Source organism: Corvus hawaiiensis, chromosome 7 (assembly GCF_020740725.1).
Source record: "Corvus hawaiiensis isolate bCorHaw1 chromosome 7, bCorHaw1.pri.cur, whole genome shotgun sequence".
In the NCBI taxonomy this organism is placed as follows: Eukaryota; Metazoa; Chordata; class Aves; order Passeriformes; family Corvidae; genus Corvus; species Corvus hawaiiensis.
Genome location: NC_063219.1, coordinates 37,131,948 through 37,150,889, shown reverse-complemented (window position 1 = coordinate 37,150,889; position 18,942 = coordinate 37,131,948). Strand labels below are relative to the sequence as shown.

Sequence of the window (18,942 nt, the reverse complement as noted above, 5' to 3'; positions counted from 1 at the left end):
TGATTAAACTTTTAAAAGTCACAGCCCCCAACATGCAACTGCAGTTTCATGGTAGCTCTGACATTATTTTACTATTCACGCTGTGAGTTTCATTCTATAGTAAAATGAATATTATATTGGCCTTTTAAGTTGGTTGTCAGTGGAGAATAAGCAAGCTACACTTAGAGCATCTGTATGCAATCTTGGCGACAAGTAGGACCCTCTGGAAAGCTGTTACTGTTGGGGCAGAACTAATCATTCCATGTGAAATTATATAAGGAGAATTAGCTCTGACTCTACCTCATTTCCTTTCATACTGCTGTGAAAATAAGCTTAGGAACATCAAACCTTCCCTCCTTATTTCTCTAAGTACTTTGTTAAATACTTCTTTTTATTAAGGCTTGTTTATTGGAGGTGCTAGCAGAGAAAATATAACTGTCTGTATTTCTAGGTGCTAATGGGATGTGCATCCTTGCCCGATTTGGCAGTTGTGATTTCCTTCCCAGAACTGGATTCCTGGGATCAGTTGCTGTTCCCTTCTCTGTACCTTGACTTTATTTCCCTGGCAGATCGTTCCGAGTATTCCACATTTAAGGTAGCATGCTTCATGTGAGAGAAAATTGTCAATCACAGCCTGCCTGTGCTATTTAGAAAAGAGAGATATCAAAAGCCTGCTTGGAGCTCTAAGGAGCAGTCAGGTCACCTGCTGAGTTGCCTGGCAGGAGCCTAAACTTGTGCAGCCTTTAAGTTTAGGAAAGAAAACAGGGATCTCTGGAGGTCATTGCTCTGTGCTGAGGCCCTGTACTGTATGTGTGAGCATGTAGTTCAGTGTCAAGCCAGAGAGAGATGTACAGGCCATTCCTGACATGTTCTTCTTACTAGGTCTTAAAAACAATCAGTGGAGATTTGTGTAACCCCTCCATAACCTAATCCCTTGTTTAGCTATCCCTAGAGGTAACATATTTCCTCTAATACTATTCTAATTTTTTTCCTAACCTGTTAAGCTTCTTGGGTTGGTTTTTTTTTTATTTTTTTCCTGCTGTGGATATTGCAGTAGTGGGGCGTGATTCTTGTAACTGCTGTTAACCTGTTTTGAAGTATGTCTCCTCTTTCTTACCTTTTTTCTTTTTTTTTTTTTTACTTGCTGTGTAACTCTTCCAGATTGCTTAGGTTTTCTTCTGAGCTCTTGTTTCCTGTATCTGTATTGAGACCTGAACATAGTCTACAACCTTAGTATCAGTGATGTACAGAATGAATCTTACCATCTTTTGTATATGATGCTCCTATCATTATTATTATAAATTGGATTTTTTAAATTTAGGTGTTCAGTATTAAAACTCCAGTTTCAGTTCTGTTGTTAATCCCTTAGTCCCACTTTTCTCAATTCTAACTCTGTTCTCCAGAATGCTTGCAGCATTTCCCAGGTAACTACCAAATTTTGCAACTGTATTGTTCATCATCCAAGTAATAAATGAAAACATTAAATAATCCTGCACTGAAAATGCCAAGAGGAAGAAGCGTATTATATTCAGAGTCCTGCAACCTGTTCCTTGTTGCAGACCCAACCTTTAGAGCTGGAGTCACAGAACAGCTGGGTTGTGCTCTGATTCTCTCATTGTCTTTGGGGCCATTGCTGGTCTTGGTTCTTTCTGTCTGTGCCAGTCTTGCACTGCAAAGCCTGAAACTGGCCAAATTAGATCTGACATCTTGTAGCTATAGGTGTTTAGGGAGGGAATTTTTAATGAGTTAAAAGAAAAAAGCTTGGAGAATGTTTTTGTGGCTCTGCACTCCTGGGTCAGTGATAATTTTTACACACCCCTCAGAGAAACTGAGTTATCTTTAATTATACTTCTGTGTCTGACCCATGAATGGTCATTCTTCATGGCTGCTAGGTCAACACTTTTCTTAAAAGACTTTGATCAGTCAGGTCTGATTTGAAGTGTTATTTTGTGAAACATGTAGAGAAGGGAGGAGGGGAAGAAATGCTCTCTGCTTCAAAAACCTTTTCTTTATTGATACTTGCTTGGAACATAATCTGTAGATGTGTTTCTTGTATGTTGGTGTTTTACTACACCTGATGTGATCAGAAACACTTAGCCTCTGCCTTTTGGTGTTTCCAGAACCAAAGCAACTAAGAGATGCTGACAGAGTTGGGAAGTCACAAGGACTGTGGCTTACAGTTAAGGCAGATGTGATTGCAACATCTGTGCCTAGGAAAGCTGCAGTCTGATCTGCCTTCTGTCTTCAGGATTTCTGGGATTCCAGAAGCAGAAGTGGTGTAGATAAGACATGTCCTCTGAGGTTTTGAAAGACTTCTGCTCAGATTGTAAAGCTCCTCCTTATTAGGCCCACAGGAAACACATCTCCTCTAGTGCAGCCAAATTGGTATCATTGTTAAATACTTCTCCTCGGGCTCTCTGGTGGTAACTCTGCTCTGTGGTGGGGTTATTTGGGATGAAGAGCCTCTCTGGCTGCTCTGTGTATTGACTAGCTGAGTGTATTACTGGCATGTAACTGTGCTTGGTAATTTCTGACTTGGAAGCTGTGATGTGATCCAAAGAACAGTTTATAGAGGGTTTTCCACCTTTTTCCTTAAATTGGACTCTGTAGGCCTAAAATTTGGGACTTCTAACCTGAAATCTTCATTAGAACACAATCTAGCAAATAGGAAGAAAAACCCCAAAGCCTTGGCATCAGACAAATGAAAATTCATTTTCTTTAATGACTCTCCCCCTTGCCAGCTGTGTTCTTGGAAAATGGGTCTTTGCACTTGGTTTGTTTTCAGTGCAGCAACTGTGTTGGTTTCTGGGTGGCATAAAATTGTGCATATTCCTCTCTGGGTTATGAAGGAAGCCCTGCCCTTTCCCTCATCTCTGCACAGCAGTTGTGGGGCTGCTCCTGACCTCGGGACTGTTCTTACATTGGGGCTCCCTGCTCGCTGTGCTTCTCCTCTGCTGTTGAGTCCTGCTCTGAAGGCTGTGCCAGGTGAGATGTGCTTGCTGTTCTTTCCCCTTTCAGGTGAGCTCCTCTGGCCTGATGTGCAGATGGTGGGAAGAGAGAAGCCAGTGGCCTTCCTTTGTTCCCCCTGTACCTTTGAAAGGACTTCACTCAATGCAGTGCATGGCAGGTGAAGCAGGTATGATCTGTGGGAGTTCAGCAGCAAACACTTCAGAAAAGCAAAGATACACTGCTCTAAGTTCACAAATCTGTCCTGCAGGAGAAACTGTAAGTAAGACATTAAAAAAGTAATTGGATGAAACATTAAGACAATGTCCACATGACCAAAGCAGGTGGTTTGCGTAATTTCTTTCATGCATAGTTTTTATGTTGCTGTCGTCATAATACAGGACAAATGAATATGCTTTTCTCTCAGTGATGTTTAAAATTTGATTACCTGAATATTGATGATGTTCAGTGCTTAGAAATATTTGAAGAGTTTTGTTCTTCACTAGATTGCACATAGAGTAATTTTGGAAGTTGAACAGTATATTTCACTGCAGATTATCCTAAAGTAAGTTCTTAATAGTCTGGATGTATTAATATTCATTTTTAGAGTTTACATTGTTAAATGTTAGCTATTAAATTCTGTTCAAGATGTAAACTAATCTGTTTTCTAGCATCAATAATGCAAGTCTGAAATTCTCAGTTTCATTTTAAGGTAGGGCTTTTTATTTGTACGTAGCTGTTGAAATAAATTACCAGTACAAGAAAACATTCTCCTAATAAACGAGGGATGCCTGGAGTTGGCTCTGCTAACTGAGACAATTTAATTCATCCATCATCAGGGATGATGTTTCTTAGCAACACAAAGTATTTTCACCTGGGGCACTTTCACAAACTTTCACATTTTTCTTCAAATACAGCCTTGGTAGTGTTTTATGTGACCTGAAGTTCGTCCATCTGTCCTGAAGCTCCCAATACTTTGCCATTCTCTCCAGTGATCAAATGATCCGATATATGGGGTTTTTTTCAGCTTAATAATACACAAGTTGACTGAGAATCATTTTGTGTGTCAGGTTTTTCCAAAGGGTTCTGGGAAATTGTGTTGCTCTGTATAGCAAGGCTAAAAGTTATTGAAAATGTGTTACAGTTTCATAATAAAACAGATCCAAAAATTATTGGCTGGAGAGGACTAAATGTTTTCTGATAGTCATAGCCTCAAGGGGGATACTTGGATCATTTGTAATAAAGGGGTATCTTTGATATCTTTTGGTGAATTGACTAGTATTCTGTTTAGATCATTATTTATGAAAAAAACTGGCTTGGTACACAATGTTACATTATCAGATTGTTTGGGTGTAAGAATTGCCTTAATGTATTGCCAGAATTTTCCATCTTTATTCTTTTCATGTGCTGAATGAATTTAGAAGAAGCTGTTGATCCATTAAAAACTACCTTTACTTCTTGCTCTCCATTTTTTCAACATGTGTGGGGATGATTTGATCAGTGTAATTACCACCTGGGGAGACTTGGCTTGCTCAAGAAACCCCTTCAGGTATGTAACAGGTGTTATTCAGTATGGAGAGCACATCTTCCAAGTGCAATGTGTTATTTTGCTTTGAGAAATAATGTATCTTGATTTTTTGGTAAACTGCTCAGAGAACTTCTGTTATGTGAAGAAGTGACGAAGCCTTTGCTTCTGTCTTGCTTTGAGAGGAAAGGTTTTAGTGATTCTTCTTTGTGAGCAGTGCACAGTGATAAGTGTTTGGAAAATGTTGTGATGAGGTAATTATTACTCAGTTTATTTCACAAAGAAGGTGTACAGAAACTCTTTTAAATCATGGGAAAAGAAATTACAGGAACATTGGTTTGATTCTTCCTCATAGGTAGAAAAGTGCTGTTGTAGCTCATGTCATCTTAGCTTTAATTTACTGAGTTTTCATGTAAGCACATAAAGTCTTTGTACACATATGCAAGAAAATTAATGGGACACTTAATTGTATGTCCAAGTTGGGACATCTTGTTTGAGCTGATCTTATTGCAGTGTAGGTGTTTCATGCCTTTGTGTTACTGTCCAGCATCTTGCCAAGATCTCCAGGTGTTCCCTGAAGTCCTTTGAAGAATCACCTAAGTTGGAAGCTTTTTTGTTATCCCACAGAAAACAGTATCTGAAAAAAAGGAGAGAAAATCTTTGGCTAACCAAGCCTTTAAGTCTCAAGTCTTTGAAAACAGCAGCAGTCACTTGTCTCTGATGTGGCCTTACCTGTAAGTTGGAGCTGTGGCACCTTGCAGGAAGGTCAGAGCTCTGTTTGCTCCTGCAAGGCTTTGTTGCATGTGGTGACAGACTACCTACATTTCTACCTCTGCTTTAACATCCTGGGATCATCTGGGAAGCTCCAGAATCAGTTGTAGGCTCTCTTTGCCCTTTCAGGTTCTGTTTAAAAAATTCCTTGTCATGGTGGCTCCTTGAGGCACCTGCACAGTCTCACGTCGGGGATATTTCCTGCAGGCTGGTGTTTGCCCTGCAATAAAATAATGTAGTCATGTTGTAGACCTGTATTTGCATCTTGGTGCAGTCAGTAAAGACTGACATGAAGGCTGGTAATTCATCTTTCAGAAAGTCAACTTTAGAAGATTAAGTATTGAAATTGCTCCATGACTGAGACTGTTGTAAACCCCGTGTCTCAGTTTACAAAGTGAACGAAGACTGCCACAGGCAGGTGAGCACAACCTGTTTCTTGTGAAACCAAGCCTCCCAAATACTCTCCAGAAATGAGTCCAAGAACAGTTTAATTTTGAGGAAAGCTCTGCTTGGGGTAGAGAAATAAAGATTTCCATGGGATTCACAAGCAGAATACAGGTCTCTGCTGTGAAGTACTGGAAACAGTGCTGGTGATGTGTCAGTTTAGGGTGGAGAAGAGGAGAGAAAGGGCATCTGATAATTTTAAGTAAATTCTCTTTACTTGGGAAAATTTTTTTATATAGCAGACTGGTTACTGAGGATAGATAAATGGGAACACAGTGTCACTTGAGTGCTGTGCTAAAGGTAAATTAATTACTAAATGTTGCTTTTAAACTGTTGCTTCTCTTGCCTTGGTGAAGCAGCCACTGTGGTCCTCTTATCCATGTTCTTTCTCAACTAGGGTTTTTCCCTGTATTCTATGCAGTTTCCTATGGTTAGCTCTAAGGACATGAAGAATCGATAAAAATTGTCTTTTTGGAGGTAGTGAAAGGTCTGGAGTCAGTCTGATAAATAGAGAGGGATAACTTGTAACGAGAAACACACAGTAGTGTCAAAACTGTTGTAAATTTTCTAAAACTACTTTTCATCTTCATCCAACCATGACTCAAATAAAGAACATTCCCTTTATGGCCTGCAGCACAATACAAGTTGTACTTTGCTGGCCTTTGGTTAAAGCGATGAACATATTACTTGAATTTTAGGAAAGAGAATTTGAAAACCTACTATATTTAGGGTTTAGTCTTGAAGTTATAAGAATAACTAGTGGTTCTTGCTGTTGTTGTATCTTTCAGTTTTCGTGTGCAAAGAATGATGTGATCAGAGTTGTCACTGGGAACATTTAGTTTTTCATGCAAAGTATTTTTGGGCAGTTTTTATTTGGAAGAATATGGAATGGAATAGAAAAGAATGAGCCTAAGAAATTATCATTTATGTCAAAAATATAATTGTTTGGGTGCTGTTTCTGCAGTTAGTCTCTGAAAAAGGTGAGTGTAGATCAGGTGAGCGCAAATCAGGCTAAAGTACTTCTCAAAGTGGGTGTTTGACTTTGGAATTCTCATCATTTGATGTAGTTGTCTTTTCAGATACTTGGGAATTCTATGATTTTATTCTAATTGGAATGTGGACACACTTAGGAATGAGAAGTCAGTTGTTCCCGTAACTCTGTTTGCATCTAACTCACATAATGTGAGAGTTTGCACAAAAGCAAATGATGTGATTTCATTCAGCCTCTCTAGTACCCAAAATTATTGTGTTGTTAATAAAAATCATAATTTCTATTATTGAGCTTTGTTTCCAGGCAAGGAATAGTACATGGGGATGTTTTTAGGGGCATTTTTAGTTGCTATATTTTAAATCTCTGTTTTGGATGTGCATACCTCCTTAGCCCAGACTTGTTTGAAGATTTAGGGAATAGTGCTCTTCCAAGCAGGTCATCCAAGACATGGGTGTGGGAGAGGTTGAACCTCAAATGTTAGTGATGTTATTTTGATATGGTGGTGGGTTTACAAAGGAGGAGGACTTACTTCTGCTGAGACTCTTCTGTTGTACTCTGTGGTATGGCATGAAAGCCAGTCTGACCTAAGTGTTTTATGGTGTTTCAGCCCTTAAGTAGTTCTTGGCCTCCTGGCTGAAGCTGTGTCTGTTTTCCAAGCATTAAATTGCATAAAAATTCAGGGGATCAAAATTTTTATATTTTCAGTTTGCTAGGTTTAAGCCTTCAATCCCAACCTCCTTTCCCCCGTTAACCACTTTTCTACACAGACTTCTATAAGACTTGATCATATTTTTCACCATCTCTGCTTTCCTCAGGTAACTGTCTCATTACTCTGATACTGGTGTCTTCTAACCCCAAATCTTTTTCCTGAAACTCCTTTTATTCTCCACTTTTTGGAGAGTTGGCAGGTATTATGTCATATTCAAAGAAAGCAATTATATTCTTAAAGTGGTCTCAAAATGTAAAAAAGATTGAGCTGTTTTTGAGCCACAAATTTTACTTAAATGGGTTTTGACTCCCCAAATAATGTACTTTTTTATTTGCCAGTGTTGCTGTTTGTAAAGACTGATACAACATCAGTCCTTTTCTGTATGTAAGGTATGTTTGAAGTAAGGGAAATGTAGTAGGCTGTTGCTAGGTCAGACCCCACCCTTGATTAAACACGGTTTTGCTGCATAAATTTAGATGATACAATATGAGTTTTGGGTCTAGACTTTATATTCCAGAAGACAGTTAACAGCCTTGAAGAGATTTTTCTTTCCATGGGACAGAGTAACTGTGGCTTGTGGTGAAACTAAGTAACAGTTCCCAGTGAGCCAACTGGCACACTCTGCAACTACTTTTCCCAGTCCCTACTGTGTGGTTTAGTGATTTCTGCAGTCAGGGCAAACTACAAGGAAACTTGTTTGATAAATTATAGTTTGTCATCAGGACAGTAGTTTGAGAATAAGAGAAGTGATTTAACATTGGCTGGGTGCCTTCTGATTCAGTAAGCAGCCCCTCCATTATACATTAGTTTTGAAAAGAAGCTAATAGTGTGTGTGCATATGTACACATATATGTATATTGTAGAATGGTTTGGAAGGGACCTTAAAGACCATAGATATAAAGTACAGAACGTCCTGAAATAGGTACAACCAAATCCCAGTTATACAGACAAAAAGTGAGCATCAAAATAGTTGTGTATCCAGTGTTAATGATCTGTATTTCATATGAAAGGCTAGCTTTTTTGGGACCTTTTCTTCAGAAGTAAAGAACAGGCTGATCTGCTTCTCCCACAGTTGGAAGGGCAGTTGGAAATTTGGTTGATCTTATTTTTTTCAGCATAACTATCACAGGGAATGATAGGGCCAGTTGCTGAGATTGCAGAGGGCTGTGCAGCCCCAGGCATCTTCCACTATGTGCGAAGACTGATTCTGGTTAATGCAAAAAAAACCCAGAAGTGCCTAAGTTCAGACTGAGCACTGATTCAGATCAGGAAAAATACGATCTTTCCCAGTGACTTAAAATGGGTGCATGAGGCTTATATATGATGGTTCATATAAATCAAGGCAAATGGGCATTCGATTGCACACTTATCATTGTGATTATTACTTGAATTGCTTAGCATTGTAACCTGGTAAGCATTGGCCAGTGTTGTATTTAACTGTAAAGAAAATATTAGAAAATTATAGTCTGAATTTTATTTAATTGAATATGGTGGTCTAAAGCTCTGTAACTTGGAGTTTGAGGCAGAGAGAGAAATGATTAAGAGCCTGCACATTCTGCATGGGGTGTGTGGGGGGTTTTTACTTTTGGTGATCTTGTTACTCAGGTATAAAGCAAGTGTTTTACTGCAATAATAATCTATTCAAGATGCTATTTTTAGGCCAATATAAATCTATTTAAAATAGCCTGTGTTAAATATGTAAATGCTTTCCTGTGGCCAAGTGAATTTGTTACACAATTGTGTAACTTTAGCTTAAGTCACTTTTCAGCTTCCAGCCTCTTAATTGTTCTTTAATCTATGGAGGACAAAGAAAAATGTGTCCAGTCTTATTAAACTTTTGGTTCATTTCATTATGATCAGGGAGGTGATTTACAGTTTGGGTTTTGAGATGTGGACCATTATTATTTTTGTGGGCTGGCTCCCTTCCCCTTGTCTGTTCACTCCTGAGTGGGTGAAAAGGTCCAGGAGTAAGTGGAGAAAATGTCTGGACTGTGGTGTGATGCAAGTGAACAGTCCTGCATCATTCTGTGTCTGGCTGGACAGTGATTCTGCTTGGAATTATGGCCTTAACGTTATCCCTGTTGTGAGAGGAGCTGCAGATGTTTCAGGGTCACAAGTGAAGTTCCTCACCTGTGATTGATGTTGGTATACACAGTTAAATATATCTCATCTCCTTTATGCATAAGTAGATCTAGGAAGGCCTGGTAAGTGTGGAATTAGTGTTTATTTCCTTTTGTGTTAAATTAGACCAGTCACTAGTTTGGTTCCAGGATTCTCATGCATCTTACACAGCCATTCCTGCTGCTTGTCATCCTCAGCTCTCCCTGTTTTTGCATTAGTGTGGGCTCTGTGGCACTTGATTTAACATCAGTAAAAAACTTCATCAGACCTTAGTGTTGATGGTCTCTAAACACTTAGAATATTTTTTTTGCACTTGACTGATTTTTGGGGGGGGGGGAAAATTCATGTATTTTCATTGTTAGTGGAAACTGCAGATGGGAACCTCAAAGAGGAACACCGAGGGGCATCCTCTCTGGGTTGTCCACAGTGTATTTGGTCAAGAAAAGAAATAGTTTAAGGAATGTGACGTGTGGTTCTTGATGCAGAAAAAAAGCTTCTCTGTGCCTAATACATTGGAAAACATTTGTTCAACAGCAAGTCTCCCCTATGCAAAATTTGCTCCTGTAGTATTATTAAGGTCAGTATCCACGTAGGTTCTCATCCATACCCAGTGTGGTGCCTGAGGTCAGCTTTGGCTTGTAAGTGCAACTGTAAGGAATGTTTTGTCTGGTCCTGTTAAAAAGCATCTCTGTAAGTTGTTTGTTTAGAAACTTATTTACTCCTACTCTTCCTGGGCTTGTCTTCAGTTCCTGCTTTAAATGAAACGTTGTGTCTTGCTTCACAAGGTTTGTGGAAATAATCCTTACTTGTATACATATGCTCATTGACTGCTTTTTTGGTATTAATTTGAAGGTGAATGTTTTCAGTTCTGAATGTTTAGTAGACTTTTCTGTGTGAAAAAATGTGTTATGAGTTTTGTGGGAATAATGACTGTGTTGTAAATTGATGAGTACTAGAGTCTGTGATCCAGAGAGGAATTACCAAAATGCTGTTTCATAAAAATCAAATGAACTCTGTGACTGATCAAGTGGGCAAGTTCACATGTCCCTGTAGTTCTCTGAACATCCTGGCTTGACTCATTACTACTAGAAAGGTGTCTGCACTTCATCATGTGTTGGCATGTTCTCAGCATTCCTCCTCTGTATTATTTCTTGATAGTTCTTTCATTAATCCATCAAAAGTGCTGGGCTGCTTAATGGAGTCAGAATAAAAATAATGCATTTTCAGAAAGTCTTCCAGTGTGTTCTGTTTGCTTTCTGCATCTCACTTAAGTGTTAATCAATTAAGTGATTCTGATTCTAGTCACTCTCCAGGTTAGATCTCAGCGATATGGGGATGGATAAATGTACTCTGTAAATTAGGTGTGAAACGGTTGGGGAAATGCACAAGCTGGTGCTCTGCAGAGCCAAGGCAGGTCTGGCTGGGCTTTATTTTAGCTCATGTGTGGGCAGGCTGGCAAGGCTAGTGCTGAGCTGGAGACAAGTGGATATCCTGGGAAGAAATTACTCCCGTAGGAAAACACTCAGGGTGTTCATTTTTTACCTGCTTTTTTCTATCTGTTTATTACTTGGGTTCTGTTACCTGTTCTGTTCTTCTGGGTTTTTTTTACAATTCTAAAATTCTGAGTCACAGGCCATCAAGTGCCACAGTTTTGATTATAAACAGGACCAGAGTATTGTAACAAAAAATTGTTGCCAATTCTCTTTATGGATTCTGCCTAAAAAGTAAAGCTTAATTTATGATATTACATAGACAGTGAAAATAAAGCTTTGTGTTTCTTAGGTATCATATTATTTCAAAATTAGATTTATTATAGGTATATTATAAAAAGCAAAATTGCAGCTCAGAGTGACTCTTCACTGGAAGTGAATGTCTGCTGAAGATGCCCAGAATAATCTGATTGAACTGGCCTGGGTATAATTATTTGATATTGATAGAAATATTGGTTATTGATAGGAATACATTTATGTGCTGTGTGAACAATGGAAAAAGATCAGAAGTAAAGGTGCAGCTGCCTCCACTTTCCTGGTAAAGAATGTTTCAGTCCTGGAAACCCAGCCATGGCAGATGGCAGATACCAGGGATGGAGACCTGGGCCTGCTGTAGTCTCCACTTAAGATCTGTCCCCAAAATTCTTTTGCCTGCTCTGAAATAATTTCATTGAATGCATCTTACCCCTAGCATTCACATATTCAGCAGCCTGCAAGTTCTGCTCAAGCTGTGAGGTTTAGAGAGTGTTTAATGTTCTGTTTAAAGGTGAGGTTCCTGTTACATTTTTTTTCTTTAAATTTTATGAGCATTTTATATAATGATGTTCCTGTCATGCTTTTGGCCATGAATCAGCACAGCATTTCTGTGCAGGCTTTAATTGAAGCGTGGAGTTGTCTTGCTGTGCAAATGTTGAAGTCAGTGAGACTATTAATTAAAATTAAGTATCTGCATAAGTGCTTTTTCTAAAAATAAGTTGCTTCATAACAGCTTTGGGCCATATTTGGGAAGGAGGGGGTTGTTTTTTCAAACTTTGGAAATAGGTATATAATTCTCTCTGAACTGCATGATGGTAAAATGTAGCAGCAATACCAGAGGGCAGAATGTTCATGGGAAGAAGTGTGAGCTTTCTGCCTTGTCAGATGTCACCTAAGCTGCTGTTTATTGATTTTAAAACAGGATAAAACTGTTATGGCTCTTGTATTGCACAGAGAGTGGTGGAAAACTTTAGAAGTTACTGCTTAAACTGCCACTGTAGTGGAAGCACACAAGTGACAGGAATAAATCAGTTCTTCATCTTTCTTACCAAGTGCCTGGTTACAACTCTGGTTTTTCTTCCATTAGTTACTTGGAGTTGGAGCACCTCAGAGTAAGACTCCTTAGCTACTTGTGCTGTGTGTCATTTGTTTTCTAGCTGTAGTTGAAGCCATTAAAAACAATACCAGGGAATACTGAGCTGTGATTTTTCCCTGTATGTATTAGACAATTTATAATACAAATTTACTGTACAATTTATCTTACAAAATTATCTGATTTATTAATTCCCATGGCACCTTGGCAAAATAGCATCCTTTTATCTCCTCAGTCTGGCTCTTTACCAAACTCACTTTATCATGCCAGCTTGTTACCTTTTTTCTGATTTCTTTCAAAAATAGACTCCTTACAAGCTCTAGCATTCCCCACCTGCAGCAAACCAATAAATTAATAGTGGAGGGAAGAGATCACTGGAAACATGGCTAAGAGGAATGTGCACCAAGCTGCCTGTGCTGTCAGGTTTCCTCATTGCACCTGTCTGTTCCAACACTGCTCTGAAGATCTCTGACCTGCCTTTTTTCAGGTGTATGTGGTGTGTGTAAAGCAGTGGCCTCAGAGTTAAGCAGGAAAAAAGATGAGGGACCTTATTTCACTTGATGCCAGCCGGGATGAAGCCTTGTTTGCCTGAGGTCACGCAGAGATCTGATGCAGGGTTGGAGCACAGGTGTTTTCTGACCACAGGATGATTCTTCTGAGGTGCTTCAGCACGACGTGTGTTGATATCCCCAAGCTGTTGGTTTCTTACTGCTGCAGTTCTTAGTCTTTTTCATTTATTTCATGATTAGTAGCAGAAACTGAGAATCCCATTTGTAAGTGAATACAGTGATTCTTGCTGAACATCATGTGGTTGTTTCTTAAAGTGGGGTTCTGTAGGTTCCTATTTCAAGTCATTATTATTGTTGATGGGGTTGCATTTGCTTAGTGTCACTGCTAAAAGTTTCTGTAAAGCATTGTCATGTGGACACAAAGCAAAATTTACATTGTTTGGGGAAAAATACCGATGTTGCCATCTTTGCTATGAGCACATCAGTTGCTCTTTATTGCTTTTTAAATTTGATTTTGTTGTAGTGTGGCGAGCTTTTCAATAAACATAGTGGTTTCATTTATATAACAGTAGAATTATTGTTAATGCCCAGTTTCATACTGCGAATTACGTATGTAATATTGTGTCCAGTGGGATCCTGTATCACAGAATTTGCATAGTTATAGTGCTGGTGACATCGTATCTCATACAAAGAACCCAGGGACCTGATACAATATCAGTAAAACTGTCTCCTAGGTATGATTCAAACAGTTTTATTAGCAACATATGGGGTATGAAGGAGCCACAGAGGGTAGTTTTGAGTGTAAGGGTGCTGGCCTATCTTTTTCAGCCTGTAATTATATCAGTCCTCTTCTATGGCATTATTTGTTGCTGCTCTGGGATTGCAGAAAAATAACTACTAATATGATGACACAAAGGATCAGAATAAATTATAATTGTTGACTTTACAAGAAAATTCATTGGCAAAAAGGCTTACTGTCCTACGCTCGGTGTCATTTCTGGTGCAGCTTCAGCGCTAAGCCACTGCACTAAATAATATGGTTTTGAAAGTGCTAGGCTTTTCTGGCAACCTTATCCTGCTGTATTGGATGCTTTTGTGATCTGACAGATACAAGGAAGAAACTTTTTTGGCTGCATTTTGGTTTTAAATCTTAAGCTAAATGAGTGCGTTTTGTTTAATTGATGGTGGGATATTGAACTCTTGTTCCCCAAATGGAACATATTCTAATTAATCATCTTGAAATAAAGAGTTCATAATTTAAATTATGACATTAAAAACTTGCGAAAATATAATTAGAAAATTATAGTAGTGCTCTGTTTAGTTGTACTTCTTAAAGGCATGAAATATAAAAAAATAACTTCTACATGTTGTAAAAACGATAAAAGTTTGGGGGTTTAATGTTTCTGCCAGTTGGCTGAACTGAAGAGCCACAGTGTGTATGTCACTATTAAAGAAAAATTCTATTTGACTACTTCCCAGATAACTTCTTAAAATCCATATGTTTTAAAAACACAGGGCTGAGCAATGTCTCTTTGCACAAGAGCCTGTGTAGGGAATTGGGACTGTTACCTGGATTCTACTCAGAGTTACTTCTGAATTTTTTTATTCTTCATTGATGTTCAGCATGGGAAAAGCAGTCTGGGATCTCTGTGCTGCTTCACTGATGTGGAAGCGTCTTTTCATCCATTTTTTTCCATTTTGTACTGTGGTTCCAATAATAATAAATATAAAAATTTATTTGGAAGAGATCCTTAGAATTATTCATCCCTTGTTTTCAGGTAGGATGAAACTTTTTTGAATTGTTCCTGACTTAATCATACATTAAAAAAGATAGTAAAAAAAAAAAAAACTAATTTATAACTTAATTGCTAATCTTTCTTGGAGTTCAAGCTCTCTGCTGGCACTTAATTGTTTTATGAGCTTTTCTGACTTCCAGAAACTTTTGAAGATAATTGCAGGTGATTGAGGAGCTATTTTAACTTGTTCCCATAGTTACCAAGAGTAAAAGACCTCAGACTTGGCCAGTTTGTATCTGTTTTGAAAAATATGTTCTCATCCTATATCTGCTTTATCTCTTTGGAAGCTTGGACTGGAAACTCTCACAGATCTGCTGCTGTTGCGAATGTCAAGTTCTTCCGTGAAAATTGAAGTAAAAGCGTATTAAGCCTTGTAATTTTGAGAAATAAGTAGAAACATGTAGTGGGACTTGTGATTGAGAAGTGGGCAGATGTCAACTTGTAGGTGCATAAACATCACAATCTTCTGATCTTTGTGTCTAATGCAGTTGCTCCCCTGGCTCCAACACAACCAGCTACAGGGTGAAATGGTCATTTTCAGTGTGCCTCAAAGTCAGCTTGCTCTTTAGACATCATTAAGCATAAACTTGTACTGCTTTAATGTCATTTTTGTGCCTTTTTAATGTCATTTTGCTTTTTTCATATTGTTTCTCCTTTCCCATATCATTTTTTGTTTGGAGTAGAAAGTTCACACCCACTTTGCTAAAGATGGTAAAGGAGTGATTTCTGAAATTAACTATTAAATAAAAAAAGTTATATAAACATATCTGGACATCACATCATAGGGACTTCAGAGCTGTCTCAGGAGCCTCTAGAGCCACTCATGTTAATTGTTGCATATCTTGTAAATGTGTTTATTTCAAAGTACTGGAAGCCTTCCAAGAAATTTCTGTATTTAAAAGGGCAAAAAGGATGTCACAGTGGATTTAGCCCAGGACAAAATAAAGTAAAGGTTAACTTGGACTTCCATCAGTGAAAGCTTAAAAGCTAAAAAAAAAAAAAAAAAATGCTGGTCACTACGGTTTTGTGATAGAAAGATTTGTGAGACAAAGCTGATTTTTTTTTTTTTTTTTTAGTAGGATTGCATGTGTGGCCTTTACTGCTATGTTTAACTAATTTCTTTTGAAGCATTAAGTCTTTGCAATGCACTATTTTGATATAAAAACTTAGGTTATATGTAGCTGAGACAGAAAAGATTAAAAATGTCCTGTTTCTTAAAGTAATTTTTAATGAGATGAGAAAGGCCTGCATCTTCTAGTTCTCCAATGTGTTTATGGCCCACTTAATCAGCAATTTCGTTAGTGATTTAATTTTTGCTGCTTTATTTTTCAGATGATGCAAAGAATACTGGAGAAACACATCTGCAGTTAGTCATGTAGTTCAGTCATCAAAATACAGTAAAACTGTAGCTGGTACAGAAAACAGGTTGGGAAACCCCACTGTGCGAATGCAGGGGTGACACGAGGAGAGGCAGAGAGAGCTGGGATGGTTCAGCCTTGAGATGAGTGGGCTCAGGGGCACAAACTGAAATAGAGGAAATTCTGATAAAATGAGAAGTTTTTTGCTGTGAGCGACCAAAGTTGCGCCTCAGAGGCTCCATCTGTGGAGATGCTCAGAACTGGAGGTGGTCCTGGGGGCCCTCCTGTTCTCTGGTTTGAGCAGAGGGTTTGGACTGGTTGTTCTCTGGAGATCCAGAAGGGGGTCACCTGTCTTTTGCCTTTATTTGATCTGTCTTCACAGATGTTGTTAGACTACAGAAGGTATTTGGGATAAATATTTGTATGATGTAGTATTGGGCAGTATTTGGATGGAACTTCTTCACAGAATCACTGAATGGTTTGGGTTGGAAGGGACCTTAAAGATCATCCAATTCCAACCCCCTGCCACAGGCAGGGACACCTTTCACTAGACCAGGTTGCTCCAAGCTCCATCCAGGGCTGGTCTTGAGCATTTCCAGGGAGTGGGAGACCACAACCTCTCTGGACAACGTTTAGTCTCTTCTAAACCTAAAACAGTTAGAAAGTTAGACCAGATGAGCTTAAACTATCTTTTCCTTTCTCCCCCCAACTCTGTTTAGATTAAAGAACTCTACTACAATCAGGAAAATTGCACATTGCCATCTGTCCATTGGACTGGAGCAGATAGGATGGATTGGAAGAGGTACTGCTCACCACTGAGATCCATAGCCAAGATTCCCAAACTGCTTTGGTGAAAACCTCTGAAGCAGCACTGCCTGGTATTTCACTGCTCCCAGTTTTGGATGCAGGTAATAATGCTTCTGATAAATATGATGTGTTTGTTAGATGAAAAGGGGAGAGAGTTCCCTGTTTGAGAGGCTTGATGGGTTTGGAATTCTTGGTGTTAGTAGATGCCTACTAATGATTTTTTACTCTGCTTGCCCTGAAATGATGGCACGGTTCACATTGTGCTTCCAGTGTTTGGTAAGTGTGACAAGGTTGCAGGCTTTGGGAGTCAAAGGAATCTTTCCTTTGAGACACAATTAGCAACATGTTTGATTTCTGGTTTTCTCCTTTTTAATCAAAGCCTGGATTCATGTGGTTGCAGCAGAGGTGGGAGATGTTAAGATCATGAATGACATGTGTCTGTTAACAATTAGGCTGCACCTGTAATTCAAGTAGACTGGCTTCATGTGGCTGTAAAAGAGTGACAGACCTAAATGACAGCTGGGACCTACAGCAGAGTAGGAAGAGATGACCAAAAATATTTGGCCATTCAGATATATATTTATTTAACACCCCACTGCCTCCCTGCCCCCCCCCCCCCCCCCCCAATCAATATACGTTCAAACTAATTGTAGTCAGCAGTGAATTGAGATTGTATTTTTTTATACTTTTGGTGTGAAAAATTAGTTTTCCTCACACTGAGAATTAATAAATTTGGTTGTATCTTCAAGTTGAAATGTGCCTCTAAAACCGCTCTAAGTGTGGTCTGTTTAAGGAAACAAGCTGGTGTGACATAGGGTGTGTCAGTGCCATTCCTTCTCTCCCCTTTCTTTTCCAGTAACTTCTGAATTCATCAGGCAACCTGTACTGCATTTAACAGAAGAGTAGGTGCTACAGGAAATAACAGACTTTCAGCTACTCACATGAAATCCATGCCAAGGACTCTATATTTTTAAGCTGTGAATTCATTTATGATTAATGTTTTAATTATTTGTTTGTATCCTAATTTCTGCCATGTTTCAAATTTAATTAAGTTTGAGATACAGGAGTAAGCAACAAACTCCAGGCCCTTCCTTCTTTCTTAAATTGCTTACAACCACCACAGTGCTTTCTCGATGGGGAATTTTGCCAGAGCTGTGATGCCTCTGACACTGCTTCTTGCACAGAAGTAGCCTCAGGAGTTGGGCAGAGATGACAGTCACAGAACCATAAAGAAGTGTTGTGTTCTGGTGTGTGTCAGCAGGTGGAAGGGGCCATGAAGGACACCCCTGTCCTGAGCTGGGGATAAACAGCCTCATGTGGGAAGAACAGTATCTCTCTCTCCCTCCCTCCCTCCCTCTCCCAAGTGAGAGAACTTGATGTGATGAGAGAAAAAAAGAAATTCAGTTCACACAAATATTACATATTGTGTAATTTTTTTACCACAAACTGTAAAAATTGTGCATTTTGAATTCCTCCTAATGTCCAGCCATCTGTGATTTGCATTATATAGGATAAGGTTTTCAAAACTTTGAGTCTTTGAACTGCCATTGTCAGAAATGGTTTAAATATTCAGGTGCCCAAGTCTCATTGCAACTCCATGAAACTTTCACCTTCTCCTCTGAAACTGGAGCTCAAAGTTACCTGCGTATTTTTTCTGGAATACTCTAATTATGCACAATTTCCTGTGGTGTGGAGCACAGACACTGAAATACCTTGAGCACACATAAAGCAATCATGAGCCTGAGGGCAGATGGGTGTTCTTTGGGGTGAGTGGAGATCAGGTGGAGATCACCAGTGCTGCCCTTGGAGGTGACCAACTTCCAGTATCTCATTATTCCAGGTATATTCTGGGTAGGTAAACACAACTTGTTCATCTGTGACTTGTTTTATGCTACAGTGTGCAGTTAAGTGGCTCCATAAATGTTACTGATTTCCATGCGTAGGCTTTGGTACCCAAGTGTTACTGTCAAGGGTAAAAAAAATTAGAGGGTTGGTGTCAGCCTACATAATTTTTCAAAATTATTGGAGGCTTACAAATGATGAAGCTTAATTTAAAACCAGGAAAGGAAGAAATTCTTCCCTGGGAGGGCAATGAGGCCCTTGCACAGGTTGCCCAGAGAAGCTGTGGCTGCCCCTGGATCCATGGAA

At 39.0% G+C, this 18,942-nt stretch overlaps 1 protein-coding gene across 8 annotated transcripts in view; it reads left to right on the top strand.

Moving 5' to 3' along the window:
- The window catches only part of GTDC1 (glycosyltransferase like domain containing 1), a 200,639-nt gene that overhangs the window by 6,468 nt on the left and 175,229 nt on the right, over positions 1–18,942 (top strand). For 2 of the 8 annotated variants that reach the window (XM_048308687.1, XM_048308676.1), the window contains exons 2-3: positions 2,998–3,115; positions 16,707–16,895. The gene's annotated coding sequence lies outside the window, so the exon portion shown is untranslated. The other 6 variants (XM_048308680.1, XM_048308688.1, XM_048308679.1 and 3 more) reach the window with 5 other exon arrangements.